This window comes from Saccopteryx bilineata, chromosome 5 (genome assembly GCF_036850765.1).
Source record: "Saccopteryx bilineata isolate mSacBil1 chromosome 5, mSacBil1_pri_phased_curated, whole genome shotgun sequence".
NCBI classification, from domain to species: domain Eukaryota; kingdom Metazoa; phylum Chordata; class Mammalia; order Chiroptera; family Emballonuridae; genus Saccopteryx; species Saccopteryx bilineata.
Window position 1 is genome coordinate 136,855,100 of NC_089494.1, and position 18,974 is coordinate 136,874,073.

Consider the following 18,974-nt stretch of genomic DNA (forward strand, 5'->3'; position numbering starts at 1 on the left):
TCCAGGTCCATCCATGCTGCCACGAAAGGTAGGATTTCCTTTTTTTTTTTACCGCCAAGTAGTATTCCAATGTGTAAATGTACCACAGCTTTTTATTTATTCATTTATTTGATTTTATTGATTGATTTTAAAGAGATAGAGGAAGGGGTGAGGAGAGAAAGAGAGGCATTTATTTTGTTGTTCCACTTAGTTGTGCATTCTTTGGTCACTTTGCACTTGCGCTCTGACCAGGGATGGAAAACACAGCCTTGGTGTTTCAGGACAATATTCTTACAGACTAGGCTAATTGAGTGGGGCCATACCACAGCTTTTTAATCCACTTATCTAATGATGACACTTGTACTGCTTCCAAATCTTGACTATTGTAAATAATGCTGCAATGAGAATAAGGGTGCATATATTCTTTTGAAATGGTGTTTTGGGTTTCTTCAGATAAATTGCCAGAAGTGGAATAGCTGGGTTATAAGGAAGTTTCATTTTTAATTTTTTGAGCTCACTCCATACTGCTTTGCACAGTGGCTGCACCAATTTATATTCCCACCAATAGTGCACAACGGTTTTCTTTTCTCCACATCATCACCAACACTTGATTGTTGATTTATTAACAATAGCCATTCTAACTGGTGGGACGTGATATCTCACTATGGTTTTAATTTGTATTTCTCTGATTAGTGATTTTGATTTCATATGTCTATTAGCCATCTGTCCTCTTTGGAGAAGTGTCTATTCAGATCCTTTGCCCATTTTTAAATTGGATGTTTGGTTTTTTATATTGAGTTGTATGTGTTCTTTATAGACTTTGGATATTGATCCCATATCAGATATGTTATTGGTGAATATGTTCTCCCATTCAGTGGGTTGTCCTTTTCATTTTGTTGATGGTGGTTTCCTTTGTGCAAAAAAATTTTAGTTTTATGTAGTCCCATTTGTTTATTTTTGTTGTTGTTGTTTCTCTTGTCCAAGGAAATATATCAGAAATATTATTGCTATGAGAAATGTCTAGGATTTTACTGCCCATGTTTTCTTCTAGGATTTTTTTTCAAGTCTAACATGTAGGTCTTTAGTTCATTTCCAGTTTATTCTTGTGTATGGTGTGAGAAGATATAGTTTCATCTTTATTTTTGTATATATCTGCCCGATATTCCCAAAACAGTTTATTGAATAGATTCTTCTCTTTACCCCATTGTATGATTTTTGCCTCCTTTGTCAAATATTAATGGACTATAAAGGTATGGATTTATTTCTGGGCTCTCTATTCTGTTTCAGTGATCTATATGTCTGTTTTTATGCCAGTTCCATGCTGTTTTGATTACTATGGCCTTATAGTATAGTTTGATATCAGGTAGTGTTATTCCTCCCCTTGTTCTACTTTTGCAAGATTTCTGTGGCTATTAGGGTTCTTTTGTGGTTCCATATAAGTTTTTGAAATATTTGTTTTAGTTCTGTGAAATATACCATTGACATCTTCATAGAAATTGTATTGAATCTATAGATTGGTTTAAGTAGTGTGGGCATTTTAATAATGTTAATTCTTTCAGTCCACGAACATAGTATATGCTTCCACATGTTTGTATCTTCTTCAATTTCTTTCTTCAGTGTCTTATAATTTTATGAGTACAGGTCTTTTATATCCTTGGTTAAATTTATTAGTATGTATTTTATTATTTTTAAGGTAATTGTGAATGTGATTGTTTTCTTAGTTTCCCTTCCTGATAGTTCATTATTGGTGTATAAAAATACAACTAATTTCTGGATACTAATTTTGTATCCTATTATTTTACTGAGTTTATTTATCACTTCTGGTAGTTTTTTGGTAGAATCCTTAGGGTTCTCTTCATATACTATCATATCATCTAAAACAGGCGTCCCCAAACTACAGCCCGCAGGCTACGTGTAGCCCCCTGAGGCCATTTATCTGGCCCCCCACTGCACTTCCGGAAGGGGCATCTCATTCATTGGTGGTCAGTGAGAGGAGTGCTGTATGTGGCGGCCCTCCAATGGTCTGAGGGACAGTGAACTGGCCACCTGTGTAAAAAGTTGGGGGACACCTGAAAAATAATGATAGTTCAACTTCTTCCTTTCCAATTTGGATGCCTTTTATTTCTTCTTCTTGTCTTATTGCTGTGGCTGGGACTTCCAGTACTATGTTGAATAAGTGTGGTGAAAGCAGACATCTTGGTCTTGTTCCTGATCTTGACAGAAATTGTTTGTAGTTGCCCAAACATAGGGAGACTAAATAACGTTACTAAACAATTAATGGGTTAACAAAGAGATCAAGGAGGAAATCAAAAGATACCTTAAAACAAATGAAAATGAGAATAAAACAACCCAAAAGCTATGGAATACAGTGAAAGCAGTCCTAAGAGGGAAATTCATAACATTACAAGCCTACCTCAAGAAACAAGAAAAATCTCAAACAATCTAACCTTATACTTAAAAGAAATTGAAAAAGAACAGACAACTCCCTAAGTGAATAGGAAGAATTATATAAAGATCAGAGCAGAAATAAATGAAATAGAGACTGAAAAAAAATACAAAAGCTCAATGAAACCAAGAGCTAGTTCTTTGAAAAGATAAACAAGATTGATGAACCTTTAACCAAGAAAAAAGGAGAGAGTGCCAAATAAATAAAATCAGAAATGAAGGAGAAGTAACAATGACACCAAAGAAATACAAAGGATTGTAAAAATAATATTACTAACAACTATATACCAACAAATTGGACAACCTGGATGAAATAGATAAAGTCCTAGAAATATGTGATCTTCCCAAACTGAATTAGGAGGAATCAGAGAATCTGAACAGACTGATTACAACTAATGAAATTGAAGCTGTAATAAAAAAACTCCAGTGAACAGAAGTCTTAGACTGGATAATTTCCCAGTTAAATTTTACCAAACGTTCAAAGAAGAACTAACACCTATCCTTCTCAAACTATTCCAGATCATTTAAGAGGAGGGAAGACTTCCAAGCTCATTTTATGAGGCTGGCATTATCCTAATTCCAAAACCAGATAAAGACACTACAAAGAAAGAAAATTGTAGGCTGATATGCCCAATGAACGTAGATGCTAAAATTCTCAACAAAATATTAGCAAACTGGATTGTCATTACATTAAATAGATCATACACCATGATCAAGTGGGATCACTGAAACAGGATCCAGGATGCACGGTTGGTACTATATCTGCAAATCAATAAACTTGATACATCACATAAACAAAATGAAGGATAAAAACCACATGGTCATATCAATATATACAGAAAAAGCATTTTATAAAACCTAGCATCATTTATGATGAAAACACTCAGCAAGGTGGGAATAGAAGGAACACATCTCAACATGATAAAGGCCATATATGACAAACCACAGCCAACATCATACTCAATGAAAAAATCATAGATGGTATAGATTAATGAAATACATGTAATTATAATGTAGGCAGATGTCCCAAAGTTAATTCATTGATCCAATTTAAAAAAGGGATAAATCTGAGGGAGAAGCATACTAATTAACTAAATGACACAGGGTACAGGGAGATGAGCATGTATTTGGTGGGTTGGGATGCTGGCTGCTTCATCGTGGGTATGTCAGAACACTGCTGTTTTTTTATCAGGTGTGGGATTCTGTCAAATCCAGATGTTGAGTATGGGCTAGTTGGCACTTTTTTTTTCATTTTTTAAAAAAATTTTATTTAAAAAATTAAATTTAACAAGGTGACATTGATCAATAAGAGTACATAGGTTTGGGAGATGACGTCAGAGTAATGGCGGGGTAGGAAGCGATACCGATAAATCTCCCCCAAAACTCAACAAGATCTTCAACCAGAAACAGAAAAACCTATACTTGGAGCTTTCAGATGCTTCGCAATACACCCAAAGGTATGATTGAGTGAAAAATTGGCTAAATATATAACCAAACCCCGAAGGAAATAGGGAGTAAGAAATGCTCTGCCTTCCTCACTAACCTAAACAGGACGGCTTTCTCTGGTAACTGTGAATATAGAAACTGAGGCGGGCAAAGGGGGTGAATAGATCCAGGCCGCCGCGGCACAAACGGCCGAACCAGGCTGTGGCACACAGATCCAAGCCGAGGAAAATCTGATCCTGTGGCAACCCGGGCAATACAAGCTAACACTCGCGCCAAACCCAAACAAAGAAAGACAAGCGGAGCGGCCATTTTACCCGGTCTCCTGGTCGGTGCGCAGTTAGTGGGCGAGAATTTCTTCCTAGGCCCCGAGAGTGGGTGCCCGTGTTGCCCCACGGAGAGGCAGGGTCAGAGGCCTTTCTGTGGGCCGAGGGCAGAGTCTCTGGGCAGCCCCAGCACCCTGGGAAAGCCACGCACGGGAGGGAGTGAGAACTAATTCCAACGGTGGAGATTTTCCGTGCCAGAGGGTATTTCACTCAGAGGGAAACGTGGCTGGCCTCATATCCTGGTTTGCGCGCGCAGATAAGGAGTGAGCAATTCCTCCGAGTGCCTCGGCAGTGTGCGCCCATGTTATCGCACAGAGGGGCAGAGTCAGGGGCCTTTGTGTGGGCCAAAGCGGAATCTCGAGCCGTCCCAGCGCCTTGCAAAAGCCACACACAGGGACAGAGCGAGACTCAATTCCAACGCTGCAACTTTTCCCTGCGGTTGGGGGTTTCACTCAGAGCGTGAGACTGCTGGCTGGATATCCTGGTCGCAGACAGTGAGTGAGAGTTTCCTCCAAGCGCCCCGGAAGTGGGCGCCCGCTTGTGTTACCGGACAGAGTGGCAGAGCCAGAAGTCTTTGAGTGGGCGGAAAGCCCGCCTGATTATGCTAGCAGCTTTGACTGACTGAGCCTTACCCAGAACCCTGTGCTGAGTGGAAATAGAGTGGGGAGTTGCCAGCTCTTTGAGCCTCTTACTATCCAGGCAGAGGCAGCAGCAACCCCATAGCTGGATTATCAGGCTACTAATTGAGGAAGGAAAGACTAGGAGAAAAGCTCCAGGAACACGGACTCTCTCACTGTCGGAGCCTATAAATGCTAATGAACTTCGACTGCCAACGAGACTAAAGCACAATACATGACATTGCCATAGAGACTTATCAACTGCAAACCTCTACCTGAGTGTGCCAAAGAGGCAGAACCCGGGGTACAGAGTCACCGACCAGGAAGAGGGAGAGAAAAGAAAAAGCAAGAAGATAACCTCCCAAAATCAAGAATAATCCACAGATTTTATAACCTATCCCATTTTATTATATTTGTTCATTTGTTTCTCTCATCTTCATTCTTGATACTTTTTTTTCCTCCTCCAATTTGGCCGATTAACTCTCTACCGGTCTTACTCTCTCCTCTCCTTGAACTACACTACCCATAAGTGTTACATCTCCCATTATCTTTTCTTTCCTCTTCCTTTCTCTCTATGAGGGTTGCACTCCAAAACCCTTAACTCTCTCTCTCTCTCTCTCCTTTCTTTTTTCTTCTTTTAGTGGTTCCCTCTTTTTTTCTCTCTCTCTCTCTCTTTCTTTTCTCCCTCTATATTAGTTTCTTCCTTTCTCCTTTACATCTCCTCTCATTCGAACCTCAATAACAAACAAATTATCTTATCTGGGACTCAAACCTATGTTTGTGGCATTTTGGGGGGTTTCTACTTCACCTTTTTAACTCACTAGCAGTGCTCCCATCCCTGGCTCTCCATATTATCTAGTTCTTGTTCCACTAAATACAATAGTAATTTTTTAATTTGTCCCCCCATTTTTCCGTTTTCCTCTTATTCCTCTCATCATAACTCTTAGACAACCAACACCTAAAAGCAAATCATTTTATTCTTGACCCAAATTTTTTCCTTATTTGCTTTTTGTGGGTCCATACGCTCTTTTTTTTTTCCTTTTTTTTTTTTTTTTTTGCCCCTTTATTACTTTTCCCCAATTCAGGCCCTCCATCACAGGCATTGTTTGTTATAATTCACAGTCCACCACAAGATTTTCTCAAGAAAGAGGGGAGAGGAGAGGAGAGGAAAAAAGGAGGGGGGAATAATTTCCTTTTTTAAAAAATTTTTATTTTATTTTTCTTTATTTCATTAATTTAAAAAAAAAAAACAACTGTTTTCGATTTTTTTTAATTTTTTTTAACTTTTTATTCTTTATTAAATCTCATTAATACTATCAACAAAACCACCCTCAGATGCCATTAAGGAAGAGAAAATCGAATATCATGGATACAAAAGAAAGAGAGGTAAAACAGCTAGATGAGGAAAAATCTATGGAGAAAAAATTTAATATATTGGAAACCTTGGAGCTAAATGACAGAGAATTCAAGATAGAAATCCTAAAAATCCTCTGAGATATACAAGAAAACACAGAAAGGCAATTTAGGGAGCTCAGAAAACAACTCAATGAACACAAAGAATATATGTCCAAGGAAATTGAAACTATAAGAACAAATCAAACAGAGATGAAAAACTCAATTCACGAGCTGAAAAACGAAGTAACAAGCTTAGCTAATAGAATAGGTCAGATGAAGAGAGGATTAGTGAAATAGAAGACAAGCAACTTGAGGCACAACAGAGAGAAGAAGAAAGAGACTCAAAAATTAAAAAAAATGAGATAGCCCTACAACAATTATCTGACTCCATCAAAAAGAATAACATAAGAATAATAGGTATATCAGAGGGAGAAGAGAGAGAAAATGGAATGGAGAACATACTCAAACAAATAATAGATGAGAACTTCCCAAGCCTGTGGATAGAACTGAAGCCTCAAGTTCAAGAAGCAAACAGAACTCCAAGTTTTCTTAACCCCAAAAAACCTACTCCAAGGCATATCATAATGAAATTGACACAAACCAACAGCAAAGAAAAAATTCTCAAGGCAGCCAGGGAAAAGAAGAATACAACATATAAAGGAAGGCCCATTAGATTATCATCAGATTTCTCAGCAGAAACTCTACAAGCTAGAAGAGAGTGGACCCCGATATTTAAAGTCCTGAAAGAGAGGAACTTTCAGCCACGAATACTATACCCATCAAAGCTATCCTTCAAATACGAAGGAGAAATAAAAACATTCACATATACAGAAAAGATGAGGGAATTTATCATCAGAAAACCCCCATTCCAGGAATTACTAAATGGGTTCTCCAATCAGATACAAAGAACAAAAAAAAACAGAGCCACAAGTAAAAGCTCCAAGAAGAACACAATAAAACCAAATTTAAACTGTGACAACAACAAAAAGAAAGAGGGGGAGAAGATGGAGATTAACAGCAGCAAAGGACGATGGAGTGCAAAAGTACTCACAAAATAGTTCGCTACAATGAACAGGGTAGGGACCCTTTTCATTACTCAAAGGTAATCACCATTGAAAAAACCACCACAGAAGCACATGAGATAAAAAAGATAGCAACAGAGGAAAGATGTATGGAATACAACCAAATAAAAACAAAAGATAGAAAAACGAAAGAGAAGGATCAAACAAGACACAAAACTAACAGAAAGCAAGATATAAAATGGCAATAGGGAACTCACAAGTATCAATAATTACACTAAATGTAAATGGATTAAACTCACCAATAAAAAGGCACAGAGTAGCAGAATGGATTAAAAAAGAAAATCCAACTGTATGCTGCCTACAGGAAACTCATCTAAGTAACAAGGATAAAAACAAATTCCAAGTGAAAGGCTGGAAAACAATACTCCAAGCAAATAACATCCAAAAAAAAGCAGGTGTAGCAATACTCATATCGGATAATGCTGACTATAAGACAGGAAAAGTACTCAGAGACAAAAATGGCCATTTCATAATGGCTAAGGGGACACTGAATCAAGAAGACATAACAATCCTTAATATATATGCACCAAACCAAGGAGCACCAAAATATATAAGACAGCTACTTATTGATCTTAAAACAAAAACTGACAAAAATAGAATCATACTTGGGTCTAGACCTCAATACACCGCTGACGGCTCTAGATTGGTCATCCAAACAGAGAATCAACAAAGACATAGTGGCCTTAAACAAAACACTAGAGCACCTGGATATGATAGATATCTACAGGACATTTCATCCCAAAGTGACTGAGTATACATTTTTCTCCAGTGTACATGGATCATTCTCAAGAATTGACCATATGTTGGGCCACAAAAACAACATCAGCAAATTCAGAAAAATTGAAATTGTACCAAGCATATTTTCTGATCATAAAGCCTTGAAACTAGAATTCAACTGCAAAAAAGAGGAAAAAAATCCCACAAAAATGTGGAAACTAAACAACATACTTTTAAAAAATGAATGGGTCAAAGAAGAAATAAGTGCAGAGATCAAAAGATATATACAGACTAATGAAAATGACAATACGCCATATCAGAATCTATGGGATGCAGCAAAAGCAGTGATAAGAGGGAAGTTCATATCACTTCAGGCATATATGAACAAACAAGAGAGAGCCCAAGTGAACCACTTAACTTCCCACCTTAAGGAACTAGAAAAAGAAGAAAAAAGACAACCCAAAACCAGCCGAAGAAAGGAGATAATAAAAATCAGAGCAGAAATAAATGAATTAGAGAACAGAAAAACTATAGAAAAAATTAATAGTACAAGGAGCTGGTTCTTTGACAAGATCAACAAAATTGACAAACCCTTGGCAAGACTTACCAAGGAAAAAAGAGAAAGAACTCATATAAACAAAATCCAAAATGAAAGAGGAGAAATCACCACGGACACCGTAGATATACAAAGAATTATTGTAGAATACTATGAAAAACTTTATGCCACTAAATTCAACAACCTAGAAGAAATGGATAAATTCCTAGAACAATACAACCTTCCTAGACTGAGTCAAGAAGAAGCAGAAAGCCTAAACAGACCTATCAGTAGAGAAGAAATAGAAAAAACCATTAAAAACCTCCCCAAAAATAAAAGTCCAGGCCCTGACGGCTATACCAGTGAATTTTATCAAACATTCAAAGAAAACTTGGTTCCTATTCTACTCAAAGTCTTCCAAAAAATTGAAGAAGAAGCAATACTTCCAAACACATTTTATGAGGCCAACATAACCCTCATACCAAAACCAGGCAAGGATGGCACAAAAAAAGAAAACTACAGACCAATATCTCTAATGAATACAGATGCTAAAATACGAAACAAAATACTAGCAAATCGAATACAACAACATATTAAAAAAATAATACATCATGATCAAGTGGGATTCATCCCAGAATCTCAAGGATGGTTCAACATACGTAAAACGGTTAACGTAATACACCATATCAACAAAACAAAGAACAAAAACCACATGATCTTATCAATAGACGCAGAAAAGGCTTTCGATAAAATACAACACAATTTTATGTTTAAGACTCTCAACAAAATGGGTATAGAAGGAAAATATCTCAACATGATAAAGGCCATCTATGATAAACCATCAGCTAACATCATATTAAATGGCACTAAACTGAAGGCTTTCCCCCTTAAATCAGGAACAAGACAGGGTTGTCCACTCTCTCCATTATTTAATGTGGTACTAGAGGTTCTAGCCAGAGCAATCAGACAAGACAAAGAAATAAAAGGCATCCATATCGAAAAAGAAGAAGTAAAGGTATCACTTTTTGCAGATGATATGATCCTATACATCGAAAACCCCAAAGAATCCACAAAAAGACTACTAGAAACAATAAGCCAATACAGTAAGGTCGCAGGATACAAAATTAACATACAGAAGTCAATAGCCTTTCTATATGCCAACAATGAAACAACTGAGAAGGAACTCATAAGAATAATCCCCTTCACGATTGCAACAAAAAAAATAAAATACTTAGGAATAAACATAACAAAGAATGTAAAGGACTTATATAATGAAAACTATAAACCATTGTTAAGGGAAATCGAAAAAGATATAATGAGATGGAAGAATATACCTTGTTCTTGGCTAGGAAGAATAAATATAATCAAGATGGCTATATTACCCAAAGCAATATACAAATTTAATGCAATTCCCATCAAACTTCCAATGACATTTTTTAAAGAAATAGAGCAAAAAATCATCAGATTTATATGGAACTATAAAAAACCCCGAATAGCCAAAGCTATCCTAAAGAAAAAGAATGAAGCTTGGGGCATAACAATACCTGACTTCAAACTCTATTATAGGGCCACGACAATCAAAACAGCATGGTATTGGCAGAAAAATAGACACTCAGACCAATGGAACAGAATAGAAAGTCCAGAAATAAAACCACATATATATAGTCAAATAATTTTTGATAAAGGGGCCAACAACACACAATGGAGAAAAGAAAGCCTCTTCAATAAATGGTGCTGGGAAAACTGGAAAGCCACATGCAAAAGAATGAAACTGGACTACAGTCTCTCCCCCTGTACAAAAATTAACTCAAAATGGATCAAAGATCTAAACATAAGACCTGAAACAATTAAGTACATAGAAGAAGATATAGGTACTCAACTCATGGACCTGGGTTTTCAAGAGCATTTTATGAATTTGACTCCAATGGCAAGAGAAGTAAAGGCAAAAATTAATGAATGGGACTACATCAGACTAAGAAGTTTTGCTCAGCAAGAGAAACTGATAACAAAATAAACAGAAAGCCAACTAAATGGGAAATGATATTTTCAAACAACAGCTCAGATAAGGGCCTAATATCCAAAATATACAAAGAACTCATAAAACTCAACAACAAACAAACAAACAATCCAATAAAAAAATGGGAAGAGGATATGAATAGACACTTCTCCCAGGAAGAAATACAAATGGCCAACAGATATATGAAAAGATGCTCATCTTCTTTAGCTATTAGAGAAATGCAAATCAAAACGGCAATGAGATACCACCTCACACCTGTTCGATTAGCTGTTATTATCAAGTCAGGTAATAGCAAATGTTGGAGAGGCTGTGGAGAAAAAGGAACCCTCATCCACTGTTGGTGGGAATGTAAAGTAGTACAACCATTATGGAAGAAAGTATGGTGGTTCCTCAAAAAACTGAAAATAGAACTACCTTATGACCCAGCAATCCCTCTACTGGGTATATATCCCAAAAACTCAGAAACATTGATACGTAAAGACACATGCAGCCCCATGTTTATTGCAGCATTGTTCACAGTGGCCAGGACATGGAAACAACCAAAAAGCCCATCAATAGATGACTGGATAAAGAAGATGTGGCACATATACACTATGGAATACTACTCAGCCATAAGAAATGATGACATCGGAACATTTACAACAAAATGGTGGGATCTTGATAACATGATACGAAGCGAAATAAGTAAATCAGAAAAAAACAGGAACTGTATTATTCCATACATAGGTGGGACATAATAGTGAAACTAGGAGACATTGATAAGAGTGTGGTGGTTACGGGAGGGAGGGGGGTTGGGAGAGGGATAGGGGGTGGGGAGGGGCACAAAGAAAACAAGATAGAAGGTGACAGAGGACAATATGACTTTGGGTGGTGGGTATGCAACATAATTGAATGACAAGATAACCTGGACTTGTTATCTTTGAATATATGTATCCTGATTTATTGATGTCACCCCATTAAAAAAATAAAATTATAAAAAAAAAAAAAAAAAAAAAAAGAAAAGAAAACAGTGAAGCCAAAAAAAAAAAAAAAAGAGTACATAGGTTTCAGGTAAAATTTCTATAACATTTGAACTGTTGATTATGTTGTATCATCCAAAGTCACATCATTTTTCATCACCTTATATTTGTTCCTCTTTACACCCTTCCCTTACCCCTACCCAACCCCCTCCTCTGCATCCCCCTCCCCCTGGTAACCACTGCACTCTTATCTCTGTCCATGAGTCTCAGTTTTATTTCCCATCTATGTGTGAAATCCTACAGTTCTTAGTTTCTTCTGATTTACTTGTTTCACTCAGTATAATGTTCTCAAGATCTATCCGTGTTGTCATAAATGATCCGATGTCATCATTCCTTATGGCTGAGTAGTATTCCATTGTACATATGTACCACATCTTCTTTATTTAGTCCTTTATCGAGGGACACTTTGGTTGTTTCCATGTCTTGGCCCCTCTGAACAATGCTGCAGTGAACATGGGGGGCATGTGTCTTTATGCACCAATCTGAAGTGTTCCCCCTGGATTTGAGTCTGATTCCTGTACACTGAACCAGTGTGGACAGCAGCTCTCAAGTCCTCAGTCTCGATGTTCTTAGTGCAGACAGGATTTGAAGGGCTGGCTCTCAGCAGTCTTTCTCCTCAGGGTCTGAGTGTCACATGGATGGGCCCTGTATTTGTGATGGATCTGATGTTCCTCAGAGAGGCGGCTCTCAGGTGGGGCCACCCTGAGAGTGGTTTGATTCTCCTGCAGCATGGCCAGGATGCCAGGGCCACACTCGTATCTACAGATATGGGTGTGCTGGTACAGTCACCCCTGCACCTTAGGTTGTCTGTTTTGTTGGGCTCTGTGTGACTGTGTGTAAACTCACAGCACATCCTAAGATCCCTGACAATATAGAGCTGAATGGAAAGTTTATTCAGGTTTCCATCTGTATCTGCAAGATCTTTTTATTAAAATGTAAGCTCTTAGGCAATTTCTTCTGACACTGAATGAATCAACTATTTGTCCTCTGGATACAGAATCTGGGTTGTTGGTAAACAAGGACCTCTGATAATTAAATGGAAACCTTGGCTGGAATCTGCCCTGGTCAAGCTTCTGTGAAAGCCCTTTCTGTGAGCAAGAACTCATAAAGCTTCCACTGTACCTTTAAAAACACTGACATGATTTCCTGTGCTTTGAACAAGGCCTTGTGTGACCTGGCTGCTGCTTGCCTCTCTGCCATCATCGTGACCCTTTCCCAATCTGTCCTTGTGGCAGGGACCGCTGCATGTCCCAACAACCAACCTGCTCTTTGAGGATAGTTTTAGCACCACACAGGGCTGCCAGCCCCAAAACATTCGTGTCAGCCTCCCTGAATCTCAGTGTGACCATATGATTAGGTCCTCACAAATGAGAAGTGAGAACTGATGTGTGCTACCTGCTTCTTGCCCTACATAAAAAGGATGCATGCACATCCCTGGATCCACCTCCACTTCTGAAGGCCAGGGGATAGAGACCGCTGGCACAGCTTTGGACTCAGAGATTGGCCAGCACATTGAAGCTGTGGCAGAGCCGTGCTACCAGCCTGGAACTTCTTGCACTGTTACATAAGAGAAAACAAAATTTCTAAGGTTGTTTAAACCACTAAATTTGGGCTTCTTTATTTGAAAACAGTTTATCCTGGACTCAATTTAATATGCTCCTGGGACATGGCTGGGCAAGCATTGGCTACTTTGGTGTGAAGAAAAGCATGCTCTTGGGTAGGGGACAGCTAGGTGGCAGGATGCAGGGCTGGATGGCCTCGTCTCCTCTGCGGGCACCTTGCTGCTCTGTACAAACTGCAAAGCCGGAGGAGCTGGCCCTGCCACTCATCCTCTGCCTGAAGTGCGCTCCCCATCACCCCACACACATTGTGTTGCTCACATCCCGCTTTCAGGTTTCAGATTCACTTGTGTTCTTCAGAGAAGTCGACACTCACACCTGCCCCCGGTGCCCTCTTATGGCGTACCTGTCTCTCCCTCTCTGCTCTACCCACGTCGTTGTCTCAGTCAACTGTAAGCTTCCTGAGGACAGTGGCCATGCCCGTCCCGTCCGCATCTGCTTTCCCAGATACAGGCACACCACGGGCGGGGCAGAACATAGTAAATACTTGTTGAATGAAGTGGCGAACTTCCTCCCATTTTTAGTCCTGCCGTATACCTACACTATCCTAATACCAAGATACTCTGTCCACATGAGAACAAAATAAAAAGTAACTGAGAAGGGAAACATATTGACATTATTTTCTTCAACATAGTCAGGTAAGCCCCAGAGCTTAAATTGTTTATTTTAATTTGTGAACAATACAGAAAGGGGCTTGAGTTCCTCTCAAGCATTTGAGTTTTAGCTCCATATTTTCCCTGCTTTGGGAAAAGGTTAATTTTCTCTTTGATTTTTTTTTTTCAGTTTATGTCCTGGAAAACTAAGGTAATAAGTACAGGCCATTATGTAAAGTATGGCTATTGCGGATGCTAATGTTTTCAAATTGCTGATGATTTTCAGGGACACCACAAACTGGCTGCACTGTCAGAAGCACTTGGCCATCGGTGCTGACCACAGGAAATCAGACTGTAAATATAGAAAGCATTGCACCACATGTAGGAATGCACCTCCAAGTTACCTCTAAATATGTCGTGGTCGTGTAGCTGGGGTTTTGTGTGCATTTGACTACCCTTTATTACGTATGTTGTGGCACATAAAAAACTTCAAAAAGCACGGCTGGGCGAGGGAGGAACCAGTCTGCTGCATGAAGGTAAAAATCTCATCACAGGTACCACCTGCTACTGCCAAGTTGGGAACACCATTTTGCTCTGACACTTTCTTATTAGACCCTTTGACTTCACTGAAATTTTAAAAATATTATTTCTCTTACTCCTTTAATGGTCATTAGTATAACTGTCTCAGTAACTGCTTATATCAGAGTAAAAGGAGGAAACAGAGTTGTTACATGAGAGCTTTAGCATGCCAGAGCCTCGTGGAGAATAAGATTTGCACTGTGAACGGGCCTTGCCGAAAGGCAGCATTAAGTCCTTTCACCCTCCGTGAGAAGCAGCGGAGTTTGGGAGGAAAAGTAGCATGGGCCTCTGCTGTGATTGTCCCTGAAGGAGCAAGCTGGTCCTTCTGCAGACTTCCGTGTAGGGTATTTACAAAGTTCTGCAGCAAAGCAATTCAAAAGAGATGTTTGCATGTCTGTGTATGTTTATGAATGTGTGAATTGTAACAGAATGATGGGGAGAGAACACAGCGAAGTAAGCTTCACTGTGGTTATGGACCCCAACAAGGGGGCCAGGGACAAGAGACAAAGTAGACAGAGGAGGCAACTCTTCCTCAGCAACATTCTTCAAGGCTCAGTACCAGGAAGAATTTTATTTGACAATTTTAAACTAAAGGAAATGCACACAATAACTTCCAGTCTGCGAATACGAGTCAACTGTTCAGGATGTTAAACCAGAGTGATCCAGAGCCACGGTGCCCAGGCAGAAGAGTGACTGGTAAGTTGTACTGTGTACCATGGAAAGATAATTTGAGTACATTAAAAAAAAAAAAAAGAGTATGATTTGAAATGAATGAAAGGACCTGAGAAGTAATTTTAAAATCTTTTCAGCCCCGTTAGTGGTTGGAGCTGAAATATGCCAAGCCTCCTACCTTCAAAATGGCATGTATGGCCTTGGCCTCGTGCCAGCTCGGAGGGTACAGAGATGGAAGCAAGAGGCTCAGCCTTCAGGAGAGGTGTTACATGTGCTTGGGTACCAGTCTAGTGCGCTGTAAGAGCTGAGGGGCGCCATTGGTGGAGGCAGGCGTCCAGAGGTGCAGCGCAGGTCACGGAAGGTCGGGGAGCCGCACATTCCCGTGGGACCCAGCAGGACGGTTTGTGGAAACAAAGCAGCCGCACTGAGTGGAACCACTGCAAATAGAGACAGTTGACTGGAACAGATTTCAGCATTTTGATTGGGCATAATGGCCCAAGGAGAGGTCCAGCCAGGCTTCAGAGAATGGTCGTAAAGGTGTCCAGGGACGAGGCCTGACCAGCCCCTGACAGTGAGTGAGCACTTCACCAAGGGAGGCAGTGTGCATGAGGAGTGAGGATGGATCTGGAGCTTGTGTTCAAATCCTGTCATGCTCCCCCCCAACTCTCTGTAGCTTTGGGAAAGTAACAATATTTCTATGCTGTGGTTTCCTCATCTATAACTCTGGAATATTAATAACAATACTAACTTCGGCTTTGCTGACAGGATTAAGTGAATTAGTATATATAAGGCGCTTTGAATAGTGCCTGATACATAGTAGGTGCTAATTGTTGAATATTAGGTATTCTTTTTTTTTTCTTTAATAATTTTTTTATTTTTCAAATACAGTTGACACACAGTGTAATATTAGTTTTGGGTGTACAACATAGTGATTAGACACTTGCACAGCTTACGGAGTGATGCCTCTGATAAGTCTAGTGCCCACCCTACCCCATACACAGTTATTACAACATTCTTGACTGTATTTCCTATGCCGCACTCTTCATTCCTGTGACTGTTTTGTAACTACAATTTGTAATCCTTAATCCCTTTACCTTTGCCACCTATCCCCCCAACCTGCCTCCAATCTAGCAACTTCCAAAATGCTCTCTGTATCTTTGGGTGTGTTTCTGTTCTCTTAGTTTGTTTATTTTGAAGTGTTAGGTTTTGTTATTGTTATCCCCTTGCTTCCCCAGGAGTACCTACCCGCCCTGCCTTCCCTGGGTCTACACAGTGGACTGGGCTGGAAACATCCTTGCTGGTGGAGACAGGTGGTGATGAGCTGAGGAAAGCCTGCCTGAGCTTCCATGCATGTCCTCCTTGGAGCCCTTCCCCACCTCTTCCCTACCTGGGAACACTGGGCATGTTAACAGCTAGAGCAGGGGTCAGGAACCTATGGCTCGTGAGCCAGATGTGGCTCTGTTGATGGCTGCATCTGGCTCACAGACAAATTTTTAATAAAAAAAATAACGTTAAAAATATAAAATATTCTCATGTATTACAATCCATTCATTTCTTTTTTTTCTTACATTTTTTAAATTTTATTTATTAAATTTAATGCAGTGACATTGATAAATCAGGGTACATATGTTGAGAGAAAACATCTCTAGATTATTTTGACATTTGATTGTGCTATATACCCCTCCCCCAAAGCTAAATTATCTTCTGTCACCTTCTATCTGGTTTTCTTTGTGCCCCTCCCCTCCCCCAACCCCTCTCTCCTTCTTCACCCCATCCCCCCTCCCCCCACCCCCACCCTTGTTTCCATCACATTCTTGTTCATGTCTCTGAGTCTCATTTTTATGTCCCTTCTATGTATGGATTCATATAGTTCTTAGTTTTTTTTCTGATTTACTTATTTCACTCCGTATAATGTTATCAAGGTCCATCCATGTTATTGTAAAGGATCCAATGTCATCATTTCTTATGGCTGAGTAGTATTCCATAGTATATATGTACCAAAGCTTTTTAATCCACTCGTCCTCTGAAGGTCACTTGGGTTGTTTCCAGATCTTTGCTATTGTGAACAATGCTGCCATAAACATGGGGGTGCATTTTTCCTTTTGGAGCCATTCTATGGTGTCCTTGGGGTATATTCCTAAAAGTGGGATAGCTGGGTCAAAAGTCAGTTCGATTTTCAGTTTTTTGAGGAATCTCCATACTTTTTTCCACAGTGGCTGCACCAGTCTGCATTCCCACCAGCAGTGCAGGAGGGTTCCCTTTTCTCCACATCCTCGCCAGCACTTACTCTGTGCTGTTTTGTTGATAAGCGCCATTCTGACTGGTGTGAGGTGATATCTCATTGTGGTTTTAATTTGCATGTCTCTAATGATTAGTGATGTTGAGCATTTTTTCATATGCCTGTTGGCCATCTGTATGTCCTCTTTGGAGAAGTGTCTATTCATCTCTTTTGCCCATTTTTGGATTGGATTGTTTGTCTTCCTAGTGTTGAGATTTACGAGTTCTTTATAAATTTTGGTTATTAACCCCTTATCAGACGTATTGTCAAATATGTTCTCCCATTGTGTAGTTTGTCTTTTTATTCTGTTCTTGTTGTCTTTAGCTGTGCAAAAGCTTTTTAGTTTGATATAGTCCCATTTGTTTATCCTGTCTTTTATTTCACTTCCCCGTGGAGATAAATCAGCAAATATATTGCTCCGAGAGATGTCCGAGAACTTACTGCCTATGTTTTCTTCTAAGATGCTTATGGTTTCACGGCCTACATTTAAGTCTTTTATCCATTTTGAGTTTATTTTTGTAAGTGGTGTAAGCTGGTGATCTAGTTTCATTTTTTTGCAGGTAGCTGTCCAATTTTCCCAACACCATTTGTTAAAGAGGCTGTCTTTACTCCATTGTATATCCTTACCTCCTTTGTCAAATATCAGTTGTCCATAGAACTGTGGGTTTATTTCTGGGTTCTCTGTTCTGTTCCATTGATCTATATGCCTGTTCTTATGCCAGTGCCAGGCTGTTTTGAGTACAATGGCCTTGTAGTATAACTTGATATCAGGAAGTGTGATACCTCCCACTTTATTCTTCTTTTTTAAGATTGCTGAGGCTATTCGTGTTCTCTTTTGGTTCCATATAAATTTTTGGAATATGTGGTCTATATCTTTGAAGTATGTCATTGGTATTTTAATTGGTATTGCATTGAATTTATAGATTGCTTTGGGTAATATAGACATTTTAATGATGTTTATTCTTCCTAACCATGAGCACGCTTTATGCTTCCACTTGTTTGTATCTTCCTTGATTTCTTTTATCAATGCTTTGTAATTTTCCGAGTACAAGTCTTTAGTCTCCTTGGTTAAGTTTATTCCTAGGTACTTTATTTTTTTGGTTGTAATTGTGAAGGGGATTGTTTCCTTAGTTTCTCTTTCTGACTGTTCATTGTTGGTGTATAAAAATGCCTCTGATTTCTGAGTATTGATTTTATATCCTGCCACTTTGCTGAATTCATTTATCAGGTCCAGTAGCTTTTTGAATGAGACTTTAGGGTTTTCTATATATAATATCATATCATCTGCAAATAATGATAGTTTTACTTCTTCTTTTCCAACTTGAATACCTTTTATTTCTTCTTCTTGTCGGATTGCTGTGGCTAGGACTCCCAAGACCATGTTAAATAAGAGTGGTGAAAGGGGGCACCCCTGCCTTGTTCCTGATCTTAAGGGGATTGCTTTTAATTTTTGCCCATTGAGTATGATGTTGGCTGTGGGTTTCTCATAGATGGCTTTTATCATGTTGAGGTATGTTCCCTGTATTCCCACTTTGCTGAGAGTTTTGATCATGAATGGGTGCTGGATTTTATCAAATGCTTTTTCTGCATCTATTGAAATTATCATATGGTTTTTCTCCTTCTCTTAGTTTATGTGATGAATCACATTGATTGATTTA

The 18,974-nt window shown here is 39.1% G+C and overlaps 1 protein-coding gene across 4 annotated transcripts in view; it reads left to right on the top strand.

The window, feature by feature from the left end:
• The window catches only part of ODAD2 (outer dynein arm docking complex subunit 2), a 225,820-nt gene that overhangs the window by 183,362 nt on the left and 23,484 nt on the right, over positions 1-18,974 (top strand). The gene's annotated exons all lie outside the window — the stretch shown is intronic.